This window comes from Perca flavescens, chromosome 15 (genome assembly GCF_004354835.1).
Source record: "Perca flavescens isolate YP-PL-M2 chromosome 15, PFLA_1.0, whole genome shotgun sequence".
NCBI lineage: Eukaryota > Metazoa > Chordata > Actinopteri > Perciformes > Percidae > Perca > Perca flavescens.
This window is the reverse complement of record NC_041345.1, coordinates 25,870,111-25,896,946: the sequence shown is the minus strand read 5'-3', so window position 1 is coordinate 25,896,946 and position 26,836 is coordinate 25,870,111. Positions and strand designations below refer to the sequence as shown.

The 26,836-nt window shown below is 40.8% G+C and overlaps 1 protein-coding gene across 1 annotated transcript in view; it reads left to right on the top strand.

Moving 5' to 3' along the window:
* The first annotated feature begins 12,694 nt into the window (after positions 1-12,694).
* Positions 12,695-26,836, top strand: part of fbxl16 (F-box and leucine-rich repeat protein 16) — a 31,086-nt gene continuing 16,944 nt past the window's right edge. The window contains exon 1 of the mRNA XM_028600634.1: positions 12,695-12,707. The gene's annotated coding sequence lies outside the window, so the exon portion shown is untranslated. The remainder of the gene's footprint in view (positions 12,708-26,836) is intronic.

Here is a 26,836-nt window from a genome sequence, read left to right as displayed (position 1 = left end):
CATTTACCGTGATGTGTAGGAAAAATGAAGAAACAAGAAAAAAAGATAATAGACGAAACAGAACAAAAACAATAATAGTAATAATAATATGCAATCCATTTATTGTTGCTAAAAGTAGTTATTCCGGTATGTGTGTGCGTGTGTGTGTGTGCATGCAAGCGTGCCTGTGTGTTTATAACTATTAGGGGAATGACAGAAGAGAGAGGGAAGACAGATGTTTAGTGTACAATTTGTAAATTTTCTGTTGAGTGAGGTGTACTCTGTGTAGGATTTCATACTGAAGCAGAATCAGCTTTATTGGCAGCTGTAAGTAAGTGTGAACACATACCAGGAATTTGACTGCAGCTCTTTCTTGCTCTTAAAGTACCGGCACTTACACAGAAAGGAGCATACAGCGAAAAACAAGTCCAACAAAGCTGAGCGAAGTAAACATGCACATTGACTACTATGTGCAGATAGAAGTATCAAAAAGTAACACAACAACACTGACATCTGTAGACAGTACAACAATAGTGCAATGGTGCGGAGTGCTGAATGAGGTGTATTTTGGCCTCTTAGTGCTTCATGTGGCGTCAGTCAGTGGTCTTCAAATAAACGTTCCAGACGTGCAGTGCCCGATTTCTTTCATGAGTTGAATGTTCAAGGTTTAATTTGAAAGTTCGGATTGTGCCCTATTGGTGTGAATTCATTTGGGAACCTTTAATGCAGCAGAAATGTTTTCGTAACCTTCCACAAATCAGTGCCTCGACACTAATTTTGCTCCGATTGGTTCGGCAGCTGAGAGACAGGTGTGTCCCTTTCTAAATCCTGTCCAATCAGGTTGTAATATAACAAATTGTGAAAAAGGTGAAGGGGTCTCAATACTTTCTGAATGCAATGTATGCCTGTGTGTGTGTGTGTGTGTGGACATCTGTGTATACACATATGCACCAGGGGTTGATGCATAGACTGTATAAGTGAAGCCAAAACGTCTGGTGATTTATTTAAATGTTACCAAATTAATCTTTCATACGTATTTTTTTAATTCTCCTGGACATTGCGGTACAACTATCTGATCTCTTCTGGCCTCCGCTCTAATTGTTTTCAAAAATTGAAATGTCTTAACATAAATCCCACATATTATTAGTAAATACATATCCCCACTGATGACAAGCTTACTGGCCTGTAGGTAAGGCGGCGATCCACACATACAGTTCATCCTGAAGATTCACTGTGCCACATGTAACATTAAAAGATGATTTTTTTTTAAAACTAATACACACAATTATTATTTCAATAGCTTAGTATTCTATGCACCAAAAAGGTACAGTACAGGCCAAAAGTTTGGACACACCTTCTCATTCAATGCATTTCCTTTATTTTCATGACTATTTACATCGTAGATTCTCACTGAAGGCATCAAAACTATGAATGAACACATATGGAATTATGTACTTAACAAAAAAGTGTGAAATAACTGAAAACATGTCTTATATTTTAGATTCTTCAAAGTAGCCACCCTTTGCTTTTTTTGATAACTCTGCAAACCCTTGGTGTTCTCTCAATGAGCTTCATGAGGTAGTCACCTGAAATGGTTTTCACTTCACAGGTGTTCTTTGTCAGGGTTAATTAGTGGAAGTTTTTCCCTTATTAATAAAAAAGCAAAGGGTGGCTACTTTGAGGAATCTAAAATATAAGACATGTTTTCAGTTATTTCACACTTTTTTGTTAAGTACATAATTCCACATGTGTTCATTCAGAGTTTTGATGCCTTCAGTGAGAATCTACAATGTAAATATTCATGGAAATAAATTAAAAAACGCATTGAATGAGAAGGTGTGTCCAAACTTTTGGCCTGTACTGTATGTATAAAGGCTTTAGGCTTCCTGCACACTGGCTGCGTGGCGTGAGCGTGTCAGCTGCGTGGCATGTGCGTTTTTTATTTCGGCTCCCATGTTAACAGGTTAGAGCTTGCACACTGCCTGCGTGACACGCACGTCTCAGCCGCGCCGAAAACGCGTGCATGCTAGAAATTGAACCGACGGCTATTTTTCACGCAACACGCAAGTGGATTGGAAGCGTTTCCATTCAAAATAGAATAGGAAAAGATGTTTACATGTCATTTTGACACAAATACATTTAATAAATGACATTTTGATTTTTGAAAGTCTCTAGGTTTTGACATAAATGCAGATATAAATGTAATTTAAAATAATAATAATAAATAATTATCCATTTTTCAAATTTTGCACCAAGACGTTTCAGAGTGGTAAGTTATTTAAATTTGAACAAATTAGTCTATCATACGTAACGTTTTAATTCACAGTCTCCTGTGCTAATTACGTGGTAATACAATTATCTTATCGGATCTGCAGGGAAAAATAAATAATAATAATCCAGCTCTGCTGACCCTCTCCAGAGTCTCCCTGACGATGCCCCCGACCCTGCTTTGACCCTTTGTCTTCTGTCTTGCAATAAAAAAACAAAAAAAAATCTATCTGAACTCTGGGCCTCCGCTCTAACTAGCTTGGTTTGAAGGCGTGCCATGCTAGCAGCTAGGCGGGCATTACAAGGTGTTTTACAAAGTGACGCAAAATTACGTTTGTCTCTGAAGGAAAGGCTGGACTAAAACAGAGCTGTTTGGAGCAGTTTGTGAACAGTGTTTTCTGCTGGACATGGTAAGTCCCTTTGGGGTAGACTTTGGGCTTTTTCACTTTGTAAACCTATAACGTGCACAAAAAAAGATATATAACACAATAAAGGAAAGGGAAACAGCCAAAAAGCATAATATGAGAACTTTAAAGATGCCGTAGGTAAGACTTATAAAACTAACTTTCTGTCATATTTGATGAAACTGACCCTATGTTCCAGTAGAACTACATAAAGCAGGTAATAAAAAAAAAAATCCGGCTCCTCTGGCACCACCTACAACATGTAGTGCGATTTGCAAAAATACCGCTCCCTGTTCAGATGCACCAATCAGGGCCAGGGGGAGGGGTCTAACTGTGTGTCAATCACTGCTCAGGCACATGCATTAATTCTCCCTTGTGGGGGGAGGAGCTTAGGAGACCGTTTTGCTTTAGCAGAAAGGGGGGGAGGGACTGAGAAGTTGTGGATGTTCACATTTTTTGGCTAAGTCCTGGATCTTCCCAATCCTACCTACAGCACCTGTAATATATTTTTGTTGTTGCCAAATGTTATTGTTGCATTATGACCTGATAGAAAAAGTTCACTGACAAAACTAGCATCATCCTGTAAGAATGGATGGTATTAGAATCATGTTACTACAATAATGGCTGGTTCAGAGTATTTATTTGGACACTACTATAGTGCTCCTCTCAGACACACTATTCAAGATTACTCCTCATCACACCAGTGTCTGATTAGCAAAGAGTTCACACAATAACAATAAAGCAGATTAATTTTCAGGTTGGTAAACTTCTGTAGCGCTGCTGACCCCTGCTGTAGTGTGATAATGATGACATGCTGATACAGTGAGTACCTTTACAATGCACACTAATATTCCACTATTATTCCGAATATGACAACATGCTGAACTTCACACAGGTGATGTAAACAGCATATTCCCTTTGGATAATAAGAATAGGTCCCTTTTTCTGAACATAGCATTTTCAGATTAAGACATCTGGGATACTCTGTATTACTCAGGTTTTAGAAGCAATCTTTAGACAGCGCATTCAGAATAGAATATGTGACTTGCCCTGGGTTTTGCCGCCAACTTTGAAAAGAAATTCTATTTTGCAAGGCTGCATGTAAACTGGAATATTAGTGGAATACTCATTTTCATTAGCCATGTAGACAGCTTAATATGAATATTGGCTTTTTAGGAATAAGGGCAAGAAAAAGGAAAACATAGTCAGTGTATGTGTTTTATCTTGTATTTGTCTGTCTTTTGCTATGTTTTGTATTGTGCTATGGACCGTTTTTTATGTATCCTGAATAAAGAATATGATGTATGATTCCTGTCGAAGGAGAGCCTGCCACTGACTGTGTTGTGATGGATGACAGTGTGTCTGTGTGTCTGCCATGATTGGTCAATCAGGAGAAGTGGCTCTGGTAGGTTTAACAGGTTTGTGTCTTTGCTCACAAAAGGTTTTCCATTAATTCCCACTCTCCAGATTCCTATCTTCCGATGACCAGAGGTGGAATGTAACTAAGGGCGTTTTCACACATGAAAGTCCGAACCAAGGTCCGGACCAAGGTTCATGTTTTTGTTACATTGTATACATTTGATCCGGTAAGTTGTGGTTTCACACTGCAGTTTTGCAACCGCACTAAAGATCTATACGTGACAAACCTACGTCCTGCCGTCATCACATACGTGAGCTACGTCTCCAGATACTTCTAACTGATTGGTTTGTTGAAGGGCTTCCTCGTCCTCTCATATCCTCTCTCTGTGTCGGAGTTTTTCCAACTGACTGCTGCTCTCCCCCTACTGACTGCTGCTCTCCCCCTACTGCCGCGGCCCTTTTTGTTTTGTTGTGATGTTGAGAAGCAAGACACGGGAACTTTCTTTCTGGAGCATTTATTCAGAGACAAACTGAAACCTACGCTGTACATTTACCACTTAACAAATAAACTGCTGATGTATTCTCTGCTCTGATAGCCGACAGCTGTCTTCTCTGAACGCATTCACCGTCACTCTCTCTCACTAAGCACCTTAAAGGAGCTTCCCCGGTCTTGTAACACAAGGAGAGCCTGCCAGAGCTTCTTGTATTTGGTCCAAAAGTCCGAACCATCCAAAAAATGCTTTCACACTATAAACGAACCGGACCATGGTTCAGTTTGACCACCTCTTTTTATCGGACCAAAATTTGGTCTTTTGAGCCGGACCGCGGTCCGGGGGAGGTTTCACACCTGTAATTTTGGTTCGGATCAAACTAAAAAGTCCGGACCAAACGAGGTATGTGTGAAAACGCCCTAAGTACAGTTACTCCAGTAGTGTACTTAAGTCCAAAATGTTGAGTTACTTGTACTTTACTTGAGTCTTTTCTTTTTATGCCACTTTCTACTTCTACTCCGCTACATTTCAGAGAGAAATATTCTACTTTTTCCTCCACTACATTCATCTGTTACAGCTTTAGTTACTAGTTAATTTACACATTAAGATTTCTGCACACAAAACACATGTAGTTTATAAAATCTGATGGTTTTATTAAAGGTCCCATGACATGGTGCTCTTTGGATGCTTTTACATAGGCCTTAGTGGTCCCCTAATACTGTATCTGAAGTCTCTTTTATATAGGCCTTAGTGGTCCCCTAATACTGTATCTGAAGTCTCTTTTATATAGACCTTAGTGGTCCCCTAATACTGTATCTGAAGTCTCTTTTATATAGACCTTAGTGGTCCCCTAATACTGTATCTGAAGTCTCTTTTATATAGACCTTAGTGTTCCCCTAATACTGTATCTGAAGTCTCTTTTATATAGGCCTTAGTGGTCCCCTAATACTGTATCTGAAGTCTCTTTTATATAGACCTTAGTGGTCCCCTAATACTGTATCTGAAGTCTCTTTTATATAGACCTTAGTGGTCCCCTAATACTGTATCTGAAGTCTCTTTTATATAGACCTTAGTGGTCCCCTAATACTGTATCTGAAGTCTCTTTCCCGAAATTCAGCCTTGGTGCAGAACTACAGCCACTAGAGCCAGTCCCACTTTCCTTAGGATGTGCCATTTCTGTGTCTGAAGCTATTGAGGAGGAGAGTGGGAGGGGCAAGGTGGAGGGTGGGGGTGTGGCCTTGACCAACTGCCACTTTTCTCATTTGAAAGCCATGATGTCTCTCTCTCATGGGTTGACCAAATTCTCTGGGCGGGAAAAGCAGAGAAAGGGGAGGTAACCTTGCTCCTTATGACCTCATAACAAGCAGATTCCAAAACGGCTCATCTGAGCTTTCCTTTTCTCAAAGGCAGAGCAGGATACCCAGGGCTCGGTTTACACCTATCACCATTTCTAGCGACTGGGGGACCATAGACAGGCTGGGGGAACTCATATTAATGTTAAAAAACCTCATAAAGTGAAATTTTCATGCCACGGGACCTTTAAACTAGCCAACAATATAACGGCCTACAAGTCCAGCTGAAATAATTAGACCATTAAACACACAACTGGTTGAATCCTTTACACTTTCTACAATGGGAGGATTGTTCTGCATTGATTACTTTTACCTTCAATACTTTAAATACATTTTCCTGATGATACGAGGTAACATTTTCAATGCAGGACTTTTACTTGTAACAGAGTATTTTTTACAGTGTGGTATTAGTACTTTTACTTAAGTAAAGGATCTGAATACTTCTTCCACCACTGCCAACGAGTATTTTCTAATAAATAAATAAATAGACATCTCATCAATTCTAGAATCTTGAAAGAAACAAGTGCATTTGAAAGGTATCTGTTCATAATCGCTGTCATTCTACTGTCCACTCAATGAATTACATCATCACATTGACTGCATCGATTGCTGAGTGTCATAATACACACACACGCAAGCACGCACGCACGCACGCACGCACGCACGCACGCACGCACGCACGCACACACACACACACACACACACACACACACACACACACACACACACACACACACACACACAGGTTCTTGCCTCAGCAACCGCACAGTTACTAGGAGACTGATTGCAAAGAGGCAGTGTTTCCATGGCAACACTAGTCGCTGAGTCATCTTCACTGCAGTGCGTGCTCTGATACGATCACACATGTGTTTGTCTGTTTGTGTATTAGTGTTCATTCATTTAAATTCACAGAAGATTTTGAACACGATGATTAGAATTGCTAAAACCCAGATAATGGCATGTTTGCCTAATGTCTGTGGAACGTTAAAGTAATGTCAGCTGATACCACAACAGCCTCACTTCTGAGGGGACAGAAGGCAGCGTATCCCTTTCCCCAAAATCCACTGTTGCATCCTCCCTGTTGGTCCCGGTCCAGGTAATGCATCTCAAAGGTGGCTCTCCTGGGCTTAAAGACACCCTAACCCCAGGAGAATCTCATGTTTTGAGTGGCAGGTGAATTATGTGTCCTTTCGTGGTTGATACTGTATGACCTCTACAATATTATTATTATAATTTTTTATTATTAGTCAGCATCATCCTTCAAAAGCTCATTTTGGTCAAACCCTTTACTTCCAGTAGCTGCCAGCGGTAAGATGGGCTTGGATTCCTATTATTATTTATTGTGCTATTTTTTTCCCAATTTGGATTGATGAATATAATAATAATCATTATAAACCTACTGTTGAGCACCAACAACAGAACATACAGTATGTTATTAAATGATATGGTACATTAAAACTGACAAAGTTGGATAAAGTCAAGATATACAATACTGATCAAGAGAAGAGATGTAAGTTTAAAAGAATGTTTAATCATATATATATATATATATATATATATATATATATATATATATATATATATATATATATGCATATAATGTATATTATAAAAATAAAATCAATTTTTATATAATATCAATAAATGACAATGTAATAGCAATGTCACTAGTGCTGTACCTACAGATAATTATCACCTGAATCTGCAGCTCCTCTCAGCTTTACAGAGCTTTACAGTTTCACCTTATTGGGGCTCAGGTGGTAGAGTGGTCGCCTGCCAATTGGAAGGTTGGTGGTTTGATCCCTCCCTGCCGTCCCATGTTGAAGTGTCCTTGGGCAAGACACGCTCAATGGTGTTTTAAGCCCCCAACGTCTCCTATCAGGCAGCACTGTGACCGTTGACTTCAAGGCACCTAACCCTAACCCTAACCATGACCATTGCCTAATCCTAGGGCCTTCCAGGCAGTGCTGCCTGAAAGGAGACATTGGCGGCTTAAAACACGATAAACGCAAGACACTGAAGCCCGAATTTCTCCCGATGCTGCGCCATTGATGTGTGAATGTGTGTGACTGTGTATCTGATGGGCAGATGGCACCTTGTATAGCAGCCTCGGCAACTGTGCATGAATGTGAGCACCACATATTTACAGTCCAGTCATTGTTTAGCTGGTTGGCAGCTGTTTTCAGGGGAAAAGCTCTGATAAAGCCACTGTTCTCTACCTGCTTAGCAGCAAAGAGCAGACAGACAAAGTTAGAGACTAACTGGTGAACACAGTGGAGCATTTAGCAGCTTAAAGACACAGATATTTCTTAAAGGAGCTGGTGGAGACAAAAAACAGAGAAAGAGAGAGTACTGGACTGACATTTATCAGGTGGACACAACATACTTCTGCACCATGACGTGCACATACAAGCATAAATATAACTGTCCATCATATACTGACAGGACGGACATTGTTGTTGCCACAACAAGGTGGTACTAAGTGTTTATGTGTGGTAGAGTGACAGATTATTATAATTATTACACACAAGGATGCGCACACACACGCACGTACGCACGCACGGACGCACGCATGCACGCACACACACACACACACACACACACAAAAACATACTCATGTGCCCACATAGAATAAAGAATAAAGATGGGTACTTGTCATGCTATATTGTACAAAGTAGAAGCTGCAAAGGAGTGGAATCCCCTTCCCCCTCTATCCATTACAGGGAGTGTTCCTCTTTCTACACGAGGAATCCCTGCATTATTAATGCCATTTGTGTGCTATTGTGGGTATTTGTGTTTTTTGTTGTTGTTTGTGTGCACACTGTCAAAGCTAAATGCATTATATATACAATATGTGTATGTATGTGTGTGTGTGTGTGTGTGTGTGTGTGTGTGTGTTGTACATTATCGTGCAACGTCCTGTGTGTTGTGCTTGCATGCATGCTGTCCATGGATGCTTTGTGTGTGTCTGTGGGTGTATCTCTTTGTGCCAAAGGGGGTGGGAGGCTGAACAGGAGGGTAGGATTCTATAAATAGAAAGCTCTCCAGCTCCCTGCCTCTTTGGACTCAGAGAGAGAGAGAGACATACACACACACACACAAAGAGAGAAATGGAGAGAGAGTCAGAGGCGGCTGCGCTATGCTCGCCTGGAAGATTCAGAACAGAGGAGAGGCAGTGAGTCATACCCTCACTTTCTTATGGAGGTGATGCCCATAACAGGGCAAACCCCCGGAAGGAGGTTTATGGCAGTGATTCTCCAACGAGTCCCTTTAAAAGGATTCTATGTCTATTTGTGAGCTCACAGCACAGGTTATGGCCTCAGAGTGGGCATGTGTTGTGAGCAGGTCACTTTAGGGTTTATAGTTAATTTATTCTTTTATTTAGATAGATAGATAGATAGATAGATAGATAGATAGATAGATAGATAGATAGATAGATAGATAGACAGATAGATAGATAGACATAGATAGACAGATAGATACATACATACATACATACATACATACACATACAGTAAACATAGGGACCTTCACCCCAATTTAATCATTAGTTTTGTGTGTATTTGGACTAACTGGATATATATATATATATATATATATATATATATATATATATATATATATATATATATATATATAGTATATGTGTGTGTATATATATATATATTAGGGGCTGTGAAATATATTCAAACCCTGAACCTTCTTACACTGTACTGCCAGCTGTAACAGCAATGGGTGGCCTTATGCTACTGAATAAGGATTTTTTCATCAAAGTTTAATTTTTCACAGGCCATATATGACATATATTGTTTCCCTGAGAAAGATGGAGGTGAAAGACGGATCATCATTCATCTATGTCATAGCAATATGTCTGTTTCCGTTTTAAAAAAATAACTAAATTGCACTTTATCTCTTGGACGGATAAGTCTGAGCAAGGCGGGGTGCATCGACCCTGTATCATATAACTTTATAACTAGACAGCGATTGTTCCCATCAAAACCAGAATTAAAACTCACAGTCACCAGATTTGTGGACGGAAATGTAACGCATTTCGTGTTCGTTCAACTTTTTTATCTGCAAAATAGACATCTTAATCACATACACTTCGTTATTAAAGTCATACAAGGATATCATTGCTTTGTGCTTCTGTATTATCCATGCTTTTCTTCCCCATGATCATTGAGGATTTGACTCATTATTTCTTGGTGGGTCATCAGGACCTGAACTTCAGTTATTTGATTCAGAATGTATCCCACATTATGCTTATTTACTTTAAAGATCCCATGACATGGTGCTTTTTGGATGCTTTTATATAGACCTTAGTGGTCCCCTAATACTGTATCTGAAGTCTCTTTTATATAGACCTTAGTGGTCCCCTAATACTGTATCTGAAGTCTCTTTTATATAGACCTTAGTGGTCCCCTAAAACTGTATCTGAAGTCTCTTTTATATAGACCTTAGTGGTCCCCTAATACTGTATCTGAAGTCTCTTTTATATAGGCCTTAGTGGTCCCCTAATACTGTATCTGAAGTCTCTTTCCCGAAATTCAGCCTTGGTGCAGAACTACAGCCACTAGAGCCAGTCCCACAATGAGCTTTCCTTAGGATGTGCCATTTCTGTGTCTGTAGCTATTGAGGAGGAGAGAGGGGGGGGGGCAAGGTGGAGGGTGGGGTGTGGCCTTGACCAACTGCCACTTTGCTCGTTTGAAAGCCATGATGTCTCTCTCTCATGGGTTGGCCAAATTCTCTGGGTGGGCAAAGCAGAGAAAGGGGAGGTAACCCTGCTCCTTATGACTTCATAAGGAGAAGATTTCAGATCGGCCCATCTGAGCTTTCATTTTCTCAAAGGCAGAGCAGGATACCCAGGGCTCAGTTTACACCTATCACCATTTCTAGCCACTGGGGGACCATAGGCAGGCTGGGGGGCATTATATAAATGTTAAAAAAAACTCATAAAGTGACATTTTCATGCCATGGGACCTTTAAACCATGTGTGTCAAACTCAAGTCCTGGGGGCCCAAATCCAGCTCCTCACAAATTTTGTTTGTGCCTGCATTTACCAATTTAACACTCAATAGCTTTTCAGCTATACTATTTATCATATCAGACTTTTGGAACTTTCACATGGATATAAGCATCAGCCTCAAAAGTCCTGCAGTCAGGCTGCAATAGGTAGTGTTTGTCCCAGATAAAAACAGATATTTCGTTTTGTATTTATTTCATGATAGCCCATTGTATTTTGATTCTGTTTTTCGTTGTTGTTGCTGTTCCATATTTTATATAATCAACCTAAAGCCACACTCAGGGCGCCTGGGTACCTCACTTGGTTGAGCGTGCGCCCCATGCGCAAAAGCTCGGTGTATGTCATTTCCCCTCTCTCTCCCCACTTCCTATCTACAATGGTCTTGTCTAATAAAGGCCTAAAATGCCTCCCCAAAAAATAATCTGTAGAACAAAAAAAGCCACAGTCTTAGCCACACTGTACATTCAACCCCTAATAAGAGACTCTGCATTGGAGTGCCCATAGTAAGGTTTTTTGCATCTCTCCATCACATATTTTATTACGTGTGTATATATACACTAACGGTCAAAAGTTTGGGGTCACTTAGAAATTTCCATTCCACTCCATTACAGACAGAATACCAGCTGAGATCGGTTGCATTGTCTTTTTTAAATCAGGGCAGCAGTTTTCAGATTACATTATGTGCTTACATAATTGCAAAATGGGTTCTCGACTGTTGTAGAAAGAAGTGGCTGATCTTTAATGCAATATCTACATTGCCCATTATCAGCAACCATTCATCCAATGTTCCAAAGGCACATTCTGTTTACTAATCTGATATCATTTCAAAGGCTAACTGAGAAAACATTGGAGAAGCCAATATATATATATATATATATATATATATATATATATATATATATATATATATATATATATATATATATATATATATATATATATATATATATATATATATATATATATATATTTCAATTCAATTTTATTTATAGTATCAAATCATAACAAGAGTTATCTCGAGACACTTTACAGATATAGTAGGTCTAGACCACACTCTATAATTTACAAAGCCCCAATAATTACAGTAATTCCCTCACGAGCAAGCATTAGCAGTGGCTATTGCTACAGTGACATATATAGTTAACTAAACTAAAAACTAAACTAAGCTGGCCCCACAAAGCTGTCGGGACCCCACAAGTGGTCCCCACAAATATAGTTAAACAAAAACACACACACACAGCAGGTAAAGCAGGTAGCCTAACCGTGTGATTTACGGTCTGAGTGTGTTTGGCTGCAGAACAATCCCAAGCTGCTGCTCTGCTCCGGTTACATAAGCAGCAGATAGAGCGGCTCTGTGCACCGCGCTGCTCCAGCTGCCCTGTCCTATCTCTTTAAATGAGACAGAGCTGCTCTGCTCCGCTCGGCGTGTGTGCGCGTGTGCGTGTGTGGAGGAGACGTTACGAGAAAGAGAGGGCCACTCTGTTGTGGAGGAGGACTAGGGCGATCGAAAACACAACAGAGAGGATCTTTTGCCTCGATTTTGAGTACTTTTCTTTTTTTGGTGTTGCAGAGGAGGCTCTGCATCGCTTTCCTTTTGACTCGTTCTGATTTTGGACCCGGGGCGCTCCTCTTGTATCTATGGGCTCGGCAGGCGCATCTATCGCCTCCCGATAGGACATAACGGGCAGGGCTGCCTTCTAATCATTATTTATTTCGCTCTCTCTCTCTCTGTCTCTCTCTCTGCGCCGCAACGTTGGGAGAAACGCGATCGAGAGGAAGCGATAACGGTGCTGATCATGGATTAATGCCCGAGTGAATTTCCATCTGAGAGGTAAGAGATGCTGCGATAAAAAAAATAAATAAAAAAAGGCCGGGCGAGGAGGCTGCGTCCATGGGTGCAGAAGGCAGGATGTGTGTGTGTGTGTATGTGTGTGTGTGTGTGTGTGTAGCATGTCTGTGCCTGTGATGGATGATGGGCTGTTAGCGTTATGGCAGCAGCATCCACACTGCGATCCTCTCCGCTCGGACGAGGCGGAGGAGAGCGCGCAGAGACCGGGGGAGGGGGAGGGTGGGGAAGTGTGTGTGTGTGGGGGGGGATAGGCGCTGGGTGCTCCAGCTCTTTGTGTGCACGGTGGGGCCTTTTGGGAGCCGGAGCTGATCAGCCGCATCGAGCTGCGTATTATTAACAAACACAGTGACGTCATCGTCTCTCCCGTGACGCAACCTCTTTCGTTGTCGTTTGTGCGGCGGTGTGATTCCTCTCGTTTCAATTCATTTCTCTGAACCAGGTGTTCCTCTGTCAGCTGTTTTCAGTCTCTGTGTAGGCTACTCCATGGCATGTGAAAGATTACATGAAGGCTAATGATCCTGTACTACATGACATGTGAAGGATTATAGTTAATGATCTTGACTTAACTACTTAAGTGAAATTATCCCCCCCCACCCACCCACCCACACACACACACACACACACACACACACACACACACACACCTTTTCCCTAAGTAGCTTCAAGGCTGGAGAAATCATCTTAGTATTTTTGAGTTACTTTTGGGATTTCATGTGGATGTCAACAGTGTTTGGCTGCAAAGCACAAGTTTGTAATGGCTGACTGACCCACTGGTCGTGGGGGGTGTGCTACACTTCCCATACTGCAACTCAGTAATGTTTATTGTTACATTGTGCTCTGTAAATGCCAACATCTTTCAAACTCCATCCCTGTCTGCGTGTGTGCTTGTAACTCAGGCTTTCTGCAATCAATGTAAAGTCCCCAAAACCCAAATTGAGATTACATTACAAGTAATTTAGACTTTTTAGAGATAACCCTGATGACATCAATATAGAGCTGCAAAGATTAATCAATTTAGTTGTCAAGTATTAAATCAATCGGCAACTAGATTAGTTTGGTTTTGGTTAGTTCAGATTAATCGGTTTGAGTCATTTTCTATGTAAAACTAAAGTTGAACTTCTATGATGTCAGCTTGTTAAATGTGAATATGTTCTGGTTTCTTCTCTCCTCTGTGACAGTAAACTGAATATCTTTGAGTTGTGGACAAAACTAGACATTTGAGGACGACTTTGTGAAACACTCATTGACATTTTTCACCATTTTATAGACCAAACAACTAATCCCTTTATCTAGATAAGATAATCGACAGATTAATCGACAATGAAAATAATCGCTAGTGGCAGACCTACATCAATAGGACATCATCAGGGTTCTTTTCTCAGACTTGACAACGCTCCTCCAACACGGTGGTCCATTCAAGATGGTGATCGATGTAGGTGAACTCCGAAACTAAGTTGTACTAATACCAACCTTACACCAAATGACTTTTCATGCAGTTCCATTGTCGCAGACTATCGATTTAGACAATGTTTTTAAAGTGGAAGGCTGTTGTTGAGGTTCACTGTTGAAGGGACTTTTCACAGTCTCTGCTAATTTAGGGTAGGGATTTATTTTCTTTCTGTTTTTATGACTCAATTTAAGTTTGGTCCATTTTATTTAAATGTTCTATTAATGTGAAGGGACTATGTGACGGCACAAAGGAAAGATGTTTATTATTGGCAAAAGGTGTAATTTAGAAAATAAATTTCTAAAGGAAACACACAAAAATAAAGATCTCAATAGGGTGTGGGGGGGAAGGGGGCAGGGTATCTTTTCTCATGTCACATATCACGCAACTCTTAAAGAGAGTTAATGGTGATTTATTGGAGTCTTGAGCCTTCAGTGGAGGGACGCTGGATTATTTTGAAATTAAAAGTGGACAGTCTTCATTTTCCCACGCTGTCTTTAAAGCTGACAAATTACTGGACGCTGTTCTCATCGGTGTTTGGTGTTTTAAGCCCCCAACGTCGTCTTCCAGGCAGCGCTGCATGGAAGGCACTAGGGTTAGGCAAGGGTTAGGGGTAAGGTTAGGGTTAGGTGCCTTGAAGTAAACGGTGGGGGCTTAAAACACCATTGAGCGTTTTTATCATTGGAGGAGACTTTGGTGATGTTCCACATGACCAAATGGTTTTAAACCTGTTTTTTGTTGTTGTTGTTTTTTAACCTTTGGGAGATTGAATCCTGTTTCCACAAACTACATAACTCTAGCAGAACTCTTCAGTCGAGGATTGATTTATGGTTGATGGCATCAGAGAGTTTGCCATTTATTTCAGATGTTTCTCAACTCTTGTGCTCCATTGTCTGGCCCCAAAATGATTACTCTTCGGTTGAGAAGTTCTAGAGATACGAGAAGATCTAGAAGATAAAATAATTAAAGATTCGGTCCAGTCATTCGCAAAAGATATTTTCAATTGAAAATAAGTGGGTCCAACCCTAAAATGGGAATTCTTCAAATGTAATGTAAGGGATGTACCAATTCAAATATTGTTAAGGATTAAAATAACTTCATTTTAAGGAAAAACAGCTAATGAGCAAACTGAAGTATTTCATTTGTGGAGACAATTACCTTACAATTGATCAGATAAAAGCACTTAAAGGCATCAGTGAAGAACTTGATCAAATGGATGTCAGTTTGGCTAAAGATGCCTTTGTGAGGTCGGTGGTTAAGTTGTTAATAGAAGGGGTTTATTGGGGTTAGGGTTAGGGTTGTTTATTTGTTGTTTTTGGCTCAGAAAAAAGAAATTGCAAAGGAAATAATAATACATTCAGTTATTATAGCTTACTGTAATAACATTAGCTCTGGCCCTTCTAATATTGCCAATTATGTTGTTTCTTTTTATACAACAGCAACTTATAAAGGTCAGAGTTTATTCAGTCAAAATGTAAATTTTTTATGGAAGATTAAACTTGTTGATTTATGAAATTACTGAAGCCGTAAATCAAAAAGGAAATCAATATGAAGTGATGGACTAACAGCATTTCATTTTTGTCGTTAGAGATATACATTTTTAAATATTGACAAAATTGGATCCCAAGTATATGCTAAATGTATAAAGAGGTCTCACACTCAATCACAAATGGTCATTCGAGCTGGCGTAGTTGCTGTGGAAGATGTTTCCAGACTAGTTTGTCAGAGAGGATATGGTGCTACATTCCCTAAAGGGCAACCCTACATGGTTTGAGGACTATAAAGTAGATCTCCCTAGCCGTAGTCTATGTCCACGACGTTCCACTTCCGGGACTGCTCCATTACTGCCGGAAATTCTGCCGGATGCCACTCTTTTCGGCCGGATGCAGGGGCACCGTGGCTCTGTCCGGTGCTTAGCCTTGTGATTGGTCTAAAGAAATGCCAATTAACCAGAGCACTTTTTCTCCCATCCCGGAATGCTGGTTGGACTAGCCAGACTCTCCTCCGCAGCGCTGTGAAGAAAGGTCTGACAATGCAAGACTACCCTAGCCATAACCTACACCTCTATCACATAGGAGACCTCCTTAACCTGCACAGCTGACAGGTAGTGGTCTGCCAGCTTCAGAGCCACATGTATGACATAGCTTAACAATAAGCCACAATGTTAACAGCTGTAGCTACCTTGCCCAACAGGCCTTAATTGAGGCAGAAGAGCAATGGCTCCAACCCCCGATGCTGTCGCCGATGATGTACAGTAGCTGCTGAGTCATTAGCTCATACGGGCTCCATGGAATAAATGACAGCTGAATTGCACATGTTGGGACATCTAGTTATCAAAGAGCAGTAAATAGTGACTCCAGTATATCATGAGCCACCAGCAGGTCCTTAAGCACCCTCCCTGATACACAGGGGAAGGCCAAATGCCACTCCAAGCATTTCAATAGGCAATACCAATTCAAAAAGAGTGATTAATTGATTACTGCAGTGAGATCAGTGATTATGGTTACCCCCTGGCCATGACACCTCACAGGATTTACAGAGGACCCATTCTGGAAAAACAGATGTACATTGCTAGGATTGAGTCTTACACCCTCCCCTTCTGCTATCTCCGCTGTCTATTTTGCAAGCGCAGCATTGCTGCATCTGGGGCTTAGTGCCGCACAGGACGGTAGTGATTGGTTTAAAGAAAGAAAAAGGAAAAATAAGTCTCTGCATCTGTGCTCTGCAGTCGCTACCTCTGTACAGTCTGTTGCAGCCGGAGTCTGACAGCAAGTAGGAATATATAGCAGACTTTATACTGTGACAAATCACCAATAAAGGCTTCTAAACCAAATATTACACAACCAGACATGTTTCAGCAGGAATGTGATCCAAAATTGGGTAGATTGAAATTGAAATTGGTGTCCTTGCAACCAAAATGATAGCTTTCTCTGACGTTAGCATGTAGCTACATGCAGTTAGCAGTGTACTTTGCATATTCTCCCTGTGTTTACATGGCTTTCCTCTGTAGGCTCCGGCTTCCTCCAACCCCCCAAAACATTTATGTTTGGTTACTGCTCCTGTCAGTGCCGAACCAAAAGGCACAGGCAAAAAGACTGGAGTTGGGTGCTCCTATGTAGACCTAAAGGATGGGTTAAATGCAGATGACAAATTAAATTTTTCTGTGAATTACATTTTATTCAGGGTTGTTGACAATTCAACAACCCTTTAACCTTTAACTTTCTACCGATAAAAATCTCTGATAAAGTCCTCTAAACCAAATACTACACAACCGGCCATGTTCCAGCAGGAATGTGATCCAAAATTGGGGAGTAATTAACAACATCTGCAACCAGATTACATGTTTTCCTTATGTTAGCATGTAGCTATGTAGCAGGGTATGTAAAGTAAACACGGCAGTAGCTTTGCTGCCTAGAGCAGATGATAGAAACCCGACTTGGTATGACATCATACGAGGCCAAGAAACTGGAGCATTTAGAACAGTGGGCGATCTGAGGTTATGTCTCACAGGGATTTACAAAAAATAGGTTATAGCTATGACAGAAGATATGGAAAAGCATAATAGGTCTTCTTTAAGTTTGAAGTTGCTCTCTTTATTGCTGATTCATACACCAACTCAAATACTCTCTAATCAGACACCATGGCCTCCCTTACCATGTTATGAAAATCCCCACCAACTGGCATTACAGTGCGCCTTCCTGGAGGATGTACAGCTCTCCACAGTCCCCACGTCTGAAGATCTGTAGAGAAACGTGGAACAATTAAATGGCAAATGGATTCACTACCATGCAAGAAGGTCGCACACCATTCCAAAGAGAACCAGGAGGCGATAGAGTTATTGGAGGCAAGACAGTTGTGTGGATCTTGAATGTATTCAGCAGTATGCCACGCCCCTCCTGCATGTCAGTGACATGCCCCAAATACACACTTTAAAGAAGGCTGTCATAGCCAACCTCAAAAGCAAAACAAAAAGGGCCTAACCAGATTCCCTGATTGTGTTAACCTGGCTCCAATCAGAATCATGCAGATTTAAGGTATTTGTCTGTACCAGTGTCTCCTATTCAAGAGCTAACAAGCCCTTCATCCTGCTGCTATATAGGGTCAGCAAATACCCCAGCTGAAAACAGAGAGATGCAATGTCTTACCAGGATTAATGTTAGGGATGTGACAGTTGAAGCTGGACTGTTCATCTCTCATAATGCTTAATCCTTACTAATATCACTTCAGGTTATCATGATGTATTATTGCTTTGCTGACACAGATAAGCCCTGTGGGGAAGACAGTGTCTCAGTCTGTCATGAGTAATCAATTATATAGCATCAGACAGATTGATTCCCTTGTGTGGCTCTCGTTGGTCTGCTCCTTACTGTATTAGCCACACTGTGACTTCACTCTTACACATAGGGCTGCACAATTAATCACAATTTTATCAAAATTAAAATATGGACTAATACAATGATCATTCCCCCAATATCTTGAATATTGCTATTGCAATATCTTGAATATTGCTATTGCAATATCAGTCATAATGATGCAATTAGATATTTTCCTCATGTCTTGCATCCCTAATGTCACATTGTGTCAGACAGTAGTGATCCAAACATGGTAGTCTTCTCCCAGCTCCCAATGTGGCATTGGTCTTACTATGACACCTTGTTTGGAGGACTTTCCTAGGTTTCACATCTCCTAAAACAAATATTCAAGTAGGCTTTTATTTATGAACTGACCACATATTGACATTCTAAAATGTTAACTGCTCACCTGAAATAATCTCAAAATGTATTTCGGTGACACAATAGCTGAAACATTTTTGGCTTATGTTTTTCTCACTGGCCACTGGTTGATGTGAAATGCATGCAGGGATATGAGAACACAACTACAGACAAGGACGCAGACTTAGAAAGGCCTTGTGTTTAAATGCACACTGCAAGCGCCCCTAGTTGTTGTGTTCAGGGCTTGACATTAGCGCCCGCCAAATGCAGGTAGAATTCAGCATTGGCGTGTAACCCTGTCGTTCTTACTAGCCCCCTTGGTGGGTGGCTATATTTAGGGATGTAACGGTATGTGTAATGTGATGTGAAACCAAAGTCCCCGGAAACTTTTGGCTGTCAGCTCTTAGCAAAATGTGCTGTGGTTAGCACAACAAGCTAATTAGCTTCAGTAACACTATGATGAGCGCAAATGAGACGCCGGAGCTGGAAGACCTGCCTGCCATCTGCATATCAACCAGGGACAAATCTGCTTTCCACCATCTCAAAAACATCTCCAAACTCCGCACATCACCACTTTATGGTGGAGACCCTCATCCATGCCTTCATCACCCCCCATCTGGATTACTGCAGTGGACTCCTGTTCGGGGTACCCAGCAAAGCCATGGACAGGCTCCACTATGTACAGAACTCAGCTGCCAGGGTTCTCACCCCACCAAACCCTAGCAGCACATCACCCCCACCCTCATCCACCTTCCCTGGCTCCCGGTCAAGTCCTGCATTGCATTCAAAAGTCCTCATTCTCGCCTACAAATCACTCCTTGCACTCTGCAGTTTTCCATTCAGACACTAGGGTCAAACTTACAATTTGATTATATTCAAGAAAAGACGTAATCAATATCAACAGGATATACAAGTATTAAAAATACGTCATGTTGTTCACTGTGAAATATGATAGCAGCTGAGGCCTTTATTGCAGAATTTCTCCTGATTTCTTCAAAGTTACAGTCTCCAATGTGCTGTGTGTTTGCATGTTTGCTTGGTTGGTTAACGTCACACAGCCCTTAGACCACGTGATTTCATGTTGCAGATTTTCTCTGCGGTGTTTGGCCAGCCTGTAAAACATATGCCTAACTTCTTTCTGAATGTGCACAGTTGATTGAGCAGCAGCACCTTGCCATTTTAACACTGTGTCCTGTTTTTTTCCGTTTGAATGACAATGACAGCTTTGTGCATTCACGTGCATTCATTACCACGCATAGTCCATTTTTACACATTTTACATTCACACTGTGACACAGATGAAGGTCAGACAGCCACAGCTGCAGAATAACAGTTATCTCACCATCTCATTATAAAAGGAAAGATAAAAAAGAAGAAGTCAGGTGTGTAGTGTCAAGTAGAATAGGTATGACTTCTGTTTTCATGGTGTCAATAATGTTATTTCTTTTCAGAAATTAACCATTAACAAGTCTAGACTCTTTAGTTCTGTTCTATGCGTAACTGAAGGCACAAATCTTGACCTCATCATTATAAATTATGAACATGTCAAAACTGCCTATAGCGGTCGCCAAGACTGATTACCATCCAGGTAGTCTATATCGACGATGTTTCATTTATGGGATTGTTCCGTTGCTGTAGGAGGTTCCGCTGGATGTCCCTCATTTTCGGCCGGATGTCTGTTACCTTCCTCTTCCTTTGTGTTGGCGTTCTAAACTCCGGTGGATTTCTGAGGACTATGGTTAACCACTCCTCAGATCTCTGCAGGGTAAATCCAGACAACTAGCTAGACTATCTGTCCAATCTGAGTTTTCTGTTGCACTTTCTAAAACAAGTTCCAAGTTCCATTTTGGTGGTCAGAGGTTAAGTTCACTGTGACCTAACAACATGCATTTTTGGCCATAACTCAAGAATCCCTATGCTAATTATCACAACCATTTTCACACAAATGTCTAATAGGACAAAATGATGAAGTGATGACATTTTATATCCAAAAGTTCAAAGGTCAATTTTACTGTGACATCATAATGTTCTGCAAAAATACTTGTCCTGAGTGATCAATGTTGTCCATTGGCCATTACCCAACACTATAACTCAGGAACAGAAGGGGAGATGACTATTCAATTACATTTTATTTATAGTATCAAATCATAACAAGAGTTATCTTGAGACACTTTACAGATAGAGTAGGTCTAGACCACACTCTATAATTTACAAAGACCCAACAATTGCAGTAATTCCCACAAGAGCAAGCATTTAGTGTGACAGTGGTGAGGAAAAACTGCAACATTGTCCAACCATATAAATATAAATCCAAAGGGGGAAAGATCAATTTTGGTGTGGACGGGGGGGGGGGGGGGGGGGGAGGGGGGGGGAGGGGGGGGGAGGGAGGCTGAAATCTTTGGTGTCCTTGAGCAAAGTATTTGTTAAGCAAAGTGAAAAAAAACCAAACATCCATAAGCTAATGGTTTTTGAGCTACTTGCATATAGACTGCATTTATATAGCACCTTTCAACCTCAACGGACAAAGTGCTTTACGATTTTGCCTCCCATTCTTAAATTCACACACACACACACACACACACACACACACACACACACACACACACACACACACACACACACACACAGCGATGGCGATGGGGCTGCCATGCAAAGTGCTGGCTCCCATCAGGAGCAACTTGTGGTTCAGGGTCTTGCTCAGGGACACTTCGGCATGCAGATAGGCGGAGCGGGGGATCAAAACGCCAACCCACTCTACCTCCTGAGCCAAACCTCTGACCACCAAAATCTAATCAGTTCACCATTGAGTCAAAGTGGATGTTTGTGCCAAATGGGAAGATATTCCCTCCAGGGGGTCCTGAGATATCGCATTCACAAGAATGAGACGTACGTACTAGGTGTGTAACGGTACATGTGTTTGTACCGGACCGTTTCAGTAGAGGACTTTCGGAACGGTGCTAATGTACACTGAATGCAATCTTTAAAATGCTCTCATACTCTGCTTCTGACTGGCTAGTAGTCCTTACCTAGGTACTGCACATGTGCAACTTCCAACAAAGATGGAACAGAAATGAGATGTCTCACTCTAGCTAAAACAGAGAGCTCAACACATGGTGAAAAGAGGAGCTGCAGCAATGTGCAGTACGACAAAAACAAGGTTTTTTAAATTAAACCATGTAAACCTATTCTGATAAAACCTCTAAATACAATTATGAACCTGAAAATGAGCATAATATGAGCACTTTAACAGAAATTATTAGGCTTGTTTTGCGTGCTGAACATACTTCAATTCCGAGTTCCCACACAAGAAGAACTCAGGAACAGAAGGGGAGATGACCAGAAGTTTGTTTAGTCTCCACCCTACACTTTTAGTACTTTACACACACTTTGCACACAGCAAGCTTATCCTAGCCAAGCCTCTCTCTAGCTAGCGTCATGGCCAACGTAGAGAAGCCAGAGCTGTTTGGGAACACTTCGGTTTCTTGGTGAAATATAAAAAACAAGTGGATAAGATGACAGTAGTGTGCCGCCATTGCTCATTAGTGATCGATACGTCAAACTTCGGCTATCTAGCAGCGTAGTTACGGAGACAACTTTCTGTCATCTCTAACTGATGACAAGCCTGTCATCAGTGGGGATTTATATTCGCTAATAATACTGGCCTATAGGTAAGGTAGTCACTAATGTAGCGTTCCACAGACACAGTTCATCGTATGTATGTTTAACATTAAAATGTGATTTATAAAATCATGACAACAATTATTATTTCAATAGCTTAGTATTTTATGCATTAAAAAGTTAGGTATAAAGGCTTCAGGCCACCCTACACGTTACTGTAGGCCCAGTTTAATATGCAACTTAATATCATACAACCTATGTAACCTGGATCTGTCTCTCTTTCAGTTAAGTTGTCCTTGGCTTAAAAAACGTTGAAGACCCTTGGTGTAGGTAACAAATTCAGCCTTTGCAGACGTTCTGTGAATCCTGGAAGACTAAGGGGGAAATGGAACAGAGTGATTCATGCCGCTCTGTTTCACAGCATGCGTTGCCTTTTCCCTCATGACAGAGGTCTTTAGCAGTGAAACCCCACATCACTATTTGTAGTAACACTGTGTTGTTGTGGTCATCTTTGACCTCAAGCTCTGTGCGATAAACACAGTGATAGTGATTTTCCCAGTTAGTGTTATACCCAGTGGCAGTGCTGTTAGTTAATGTTGTTCAGCAGGGGAGAGTCATCTTTACAGACAGTTAACTCTCAAAATGTACTCAGTTTAACACCAGTTTTATAAGTGAATGTACAGTATGATACATGTGTGTGAATGTGAATGGCCAGGTTTAAAAAAAAAATGTAAATATGTATGATACATATTAATATACAGTACATAATGATAGCGAAGTCAAGTTTATTTATATAGCCCAATATAACATGTAACATACAGTATAACATGTTACATTAGGGTAAAAAAAACTTTTTTAAAAGGAAGTCCACAACAAAGAACTAGCTATTATTTAATGGAGAATCTACAAAATGCATTTCAAAAAAGGCAAATTTATTTAATTTACTTTTTTCTTTTCAATGCCTAAAATGTGCACAGGAGCAGCAGCCGACAGCAGCTCTGTTCTGCTCTCTGCTCTGTTCACAGTACTAATTTTCTCATTAAAGGTGCTCTAAGTGATGTCACGCGTCTTTTAGGCTACAACATTTTTTTGTCACATACAGCAAACATCTCCTCACTATCCGCGAGCTGCCTCTCCCCTGAACACACTGTAAAAAACACTGTCTCTGTAGACAGCCCAGGCTCCACACACAGCAACAAAAACAAACTGGCCAACCTGCACCACCAAACATAACAAACAGAGTTCCAGCGTTCCAGCTAATAACCGACAAGAAGGATTTGGGGGTGGGGGTTGGGGGTGGGGGTTAGTGCGCAGAAGCACGGAAGGGAGGGGATGAGGAGGAGGGAGGGGCAAGATAGCCTCGTTTTCATTTGAAAATACTTTGAACGTCAACAAGAAGTAACGTCACCCAACACCGCTTAGAGCACCTTTAATTTTACATTATTTCACCAACAACCCATCCACTTTTAATCACAATGTTCATTTTGATGACTCAATCCGTAGATAAACTGGTTGCTGGACGGAGCTAGCATGTTGTTTGAATCATGTTGTTTGAATCGTGTGTTGACATGGACATTAATATTGCGGTTATGAGGCTTATCCCATTTTTGATCATATTCGGGATACGATGTTTACATGGAACACAGAGAAATCATGTTATTCATATCTGCGTACAGGCTCGCTGACAGCTGTCTGCTCTGAGCACATCCATCTCTCTCTCGCTATTAAAAAACTCTTTAGTGAAATATGTTCATGATCTGGTCATTATGATATGATAAATGTACGCTAGGAGCACACTCTCATACACATTAAATATTATAAGAGCAGCTGATTTCTGGCGCAGTAAACCGCTTCAGTGGGCGAGCAGTTTCTTGTGCGTAGTGCGTGCGATGAAATAGAATCCTGCCGGCGCCACTGCTCTAGTCTCAAGCTGTGTTTTGACACATGATGAAGCCTTGATTAGTAATTAGTAATGCGTGCATACTTCTCTGAAGTATAGCGGGGCTGAATTTGAACACCTTTAATGCTTTTCCTTTTTTCATCAGAACAACTGTTATTGCCTTCAGAATAGAGAAATAGACTAACATTTTTATTTTAAAAGTACACAAATGACTGTGTATGTCAAATTGATCCCCATACACTATCATTTAATGGTAAATCTATGGCTGTGTTTTAAAAAAATTAACCATCAAAGAGAAATTGTACAATGGTCACTTCTCTCTCAAAATGTTAACATTGTACAGTGTATGGCTGACTAAAGGCCTAGATGCAAACTAGCAGTACAAATTAGCTGGTGTAATATTCGGCATACAGTACATTGTAATCTGGCTAAAAAGAAATGTGTTTTTCATTTGAATGTACTGTAACAACATTCAGCAGCTGCATACAAATACTCTTCATACTACAGTAATGCACAATTACTATTGTACACAAATTTGTGTAGTCTTAAAGGATATATTTATACATACATAGACGTTTTGTCTATGTGGATTGTATCCATGAAAATGATGAGATTGACCTTAAAACACAGAGTTGTTACTTTTAAATTCGGTTGTAATCCTTTTATTACCAACAGAAGGCGCTGACAGAAACACCACAGCCCCATACAGACATAACAGACGGAGGAGTGGTAAATATAGATTTCGCTGTAGCTGTGCATTCATTACCTTGCAGTGAATGTGCAACATTTTATTTTAGCCGGCCTGTGACATCTGAGTGAATATTTTCTTCATCTGTTCCCTGATGGCTTAGCACGACATTACTCTGAAACATGTTTGCTCTAAAAAAAAAAAAAAAAAAACTTTTCACAGTGCTTCTGTAGCCAGTCTAGTTGACAACACTGTTGTATTATGTAATGGATGAACCTCGGTGATGCTACAGCGGAGGCTGAGCCAGTCTCCATCTGCTAAGGGACCGACAACAAATATTTGAAAGTGATAAAACGTAAAACGCTACCGGATGTGGTCATATTAAAAAAGGTTCTGTTAAAAACTGGTCGGTATGCACATATATGTGGGCGTATGTGTAAATAGATGTGGCAGGTGATAGTAGTGCAGCTGGTCGTATCAGTAGAGAGGGACAGAGAGATGGTGTTTTGTGTGAAGCCCTATAGTCAGCATGTTACATAAGTGAGCTGTTTGAGCCTGTGAGCTGTCCTCCTGCTGCTGATACAGTGAGATCACAGAGAACAAACTCGATCAGGGCCACGGCCCGCAGCATTCATTTACACTATGATGTGCTTTCACTTGGATACAACATCCAGCTCTGTTGAATGCAAACAACAAAAGAGAAGCCACCTATTCAAACAACATGCCAATAATAGTTACAACAACTTCCGCTCAGCAGATATTTCCCTCTAAAAACTGCTTTTCTCTAAATATTATTATAAGCTGAGTACTTTTTGCATCGATGGTCAGACAAAATAGATGATTTGAAATAGTGGAGGGCTAGGCCTATATATAGTAGATAGATCATTATGTAGATGCAAGTCTTGCTAAATTACATTTTCTGATAAATGAACTGACACATAGTGAGTGAAAAATCACTCTTAACCTTGGAACTATTAGTTTGACAAAGCAATCATAACTCAAGGTCCATCTACAAACGTCCATCAGTGGATGGAGTTTGCTCAGTTGGAGCTGGTATAATTGTAATTTTGAAACGTCGGTAATGTGATAACTGGTGGCAGTATATGGAGGGAGATGGCAACTGAGCAAACTCAGTGAGATGTGGTTGGAAGTCCTCGATGAAGCTAAGTAAAGCTAAGATAAAGTAAGTAGACCTTGAGTTAAGAATATTTAGTCACATTTGTAACAGTAGGAGAAGTAATTGGGCAATGTCTACTTTGGGGTAAAGTAGTAGAATCGTCACAACGGTGCGAAATGCTTGTAATTTATGGTTGCGTTGGTGTCCTAAATTCTGGTGGATTTCTGAGGACTATGGTTAACTGCTCCTCAGATCTCTGCAGGGTAAATCAGACAGCTAGCTAGACTATCTGTCAAATCTGAGTTTTCTGTTGCACGACTAAAACAACCTTTGAACGTACACGTTCCACCAAAACAAGTTCCTTCCGAGGCTATTTTGCTGAGGCACCGGGGCTCAGTCCAGCGCTTAGCACCGCCCAAGACGATTGTGATTGGTTTAAAGAAATGCCAATAAACCAGAGTTTTTCTCCCATCCAGGAATGCTGCGTGGACTAGCTAGACCCTCCTCCGCAGCACTGTGAAGGAAGGTCTGGCTAAGCGAGACTAGGTCAGAATGGATTCCAATAGCAAAAATGATGTAAAAACCGAGGAACTGTAGAGCTTCTTGAGATTAGCATTCGTGGAAATAAGA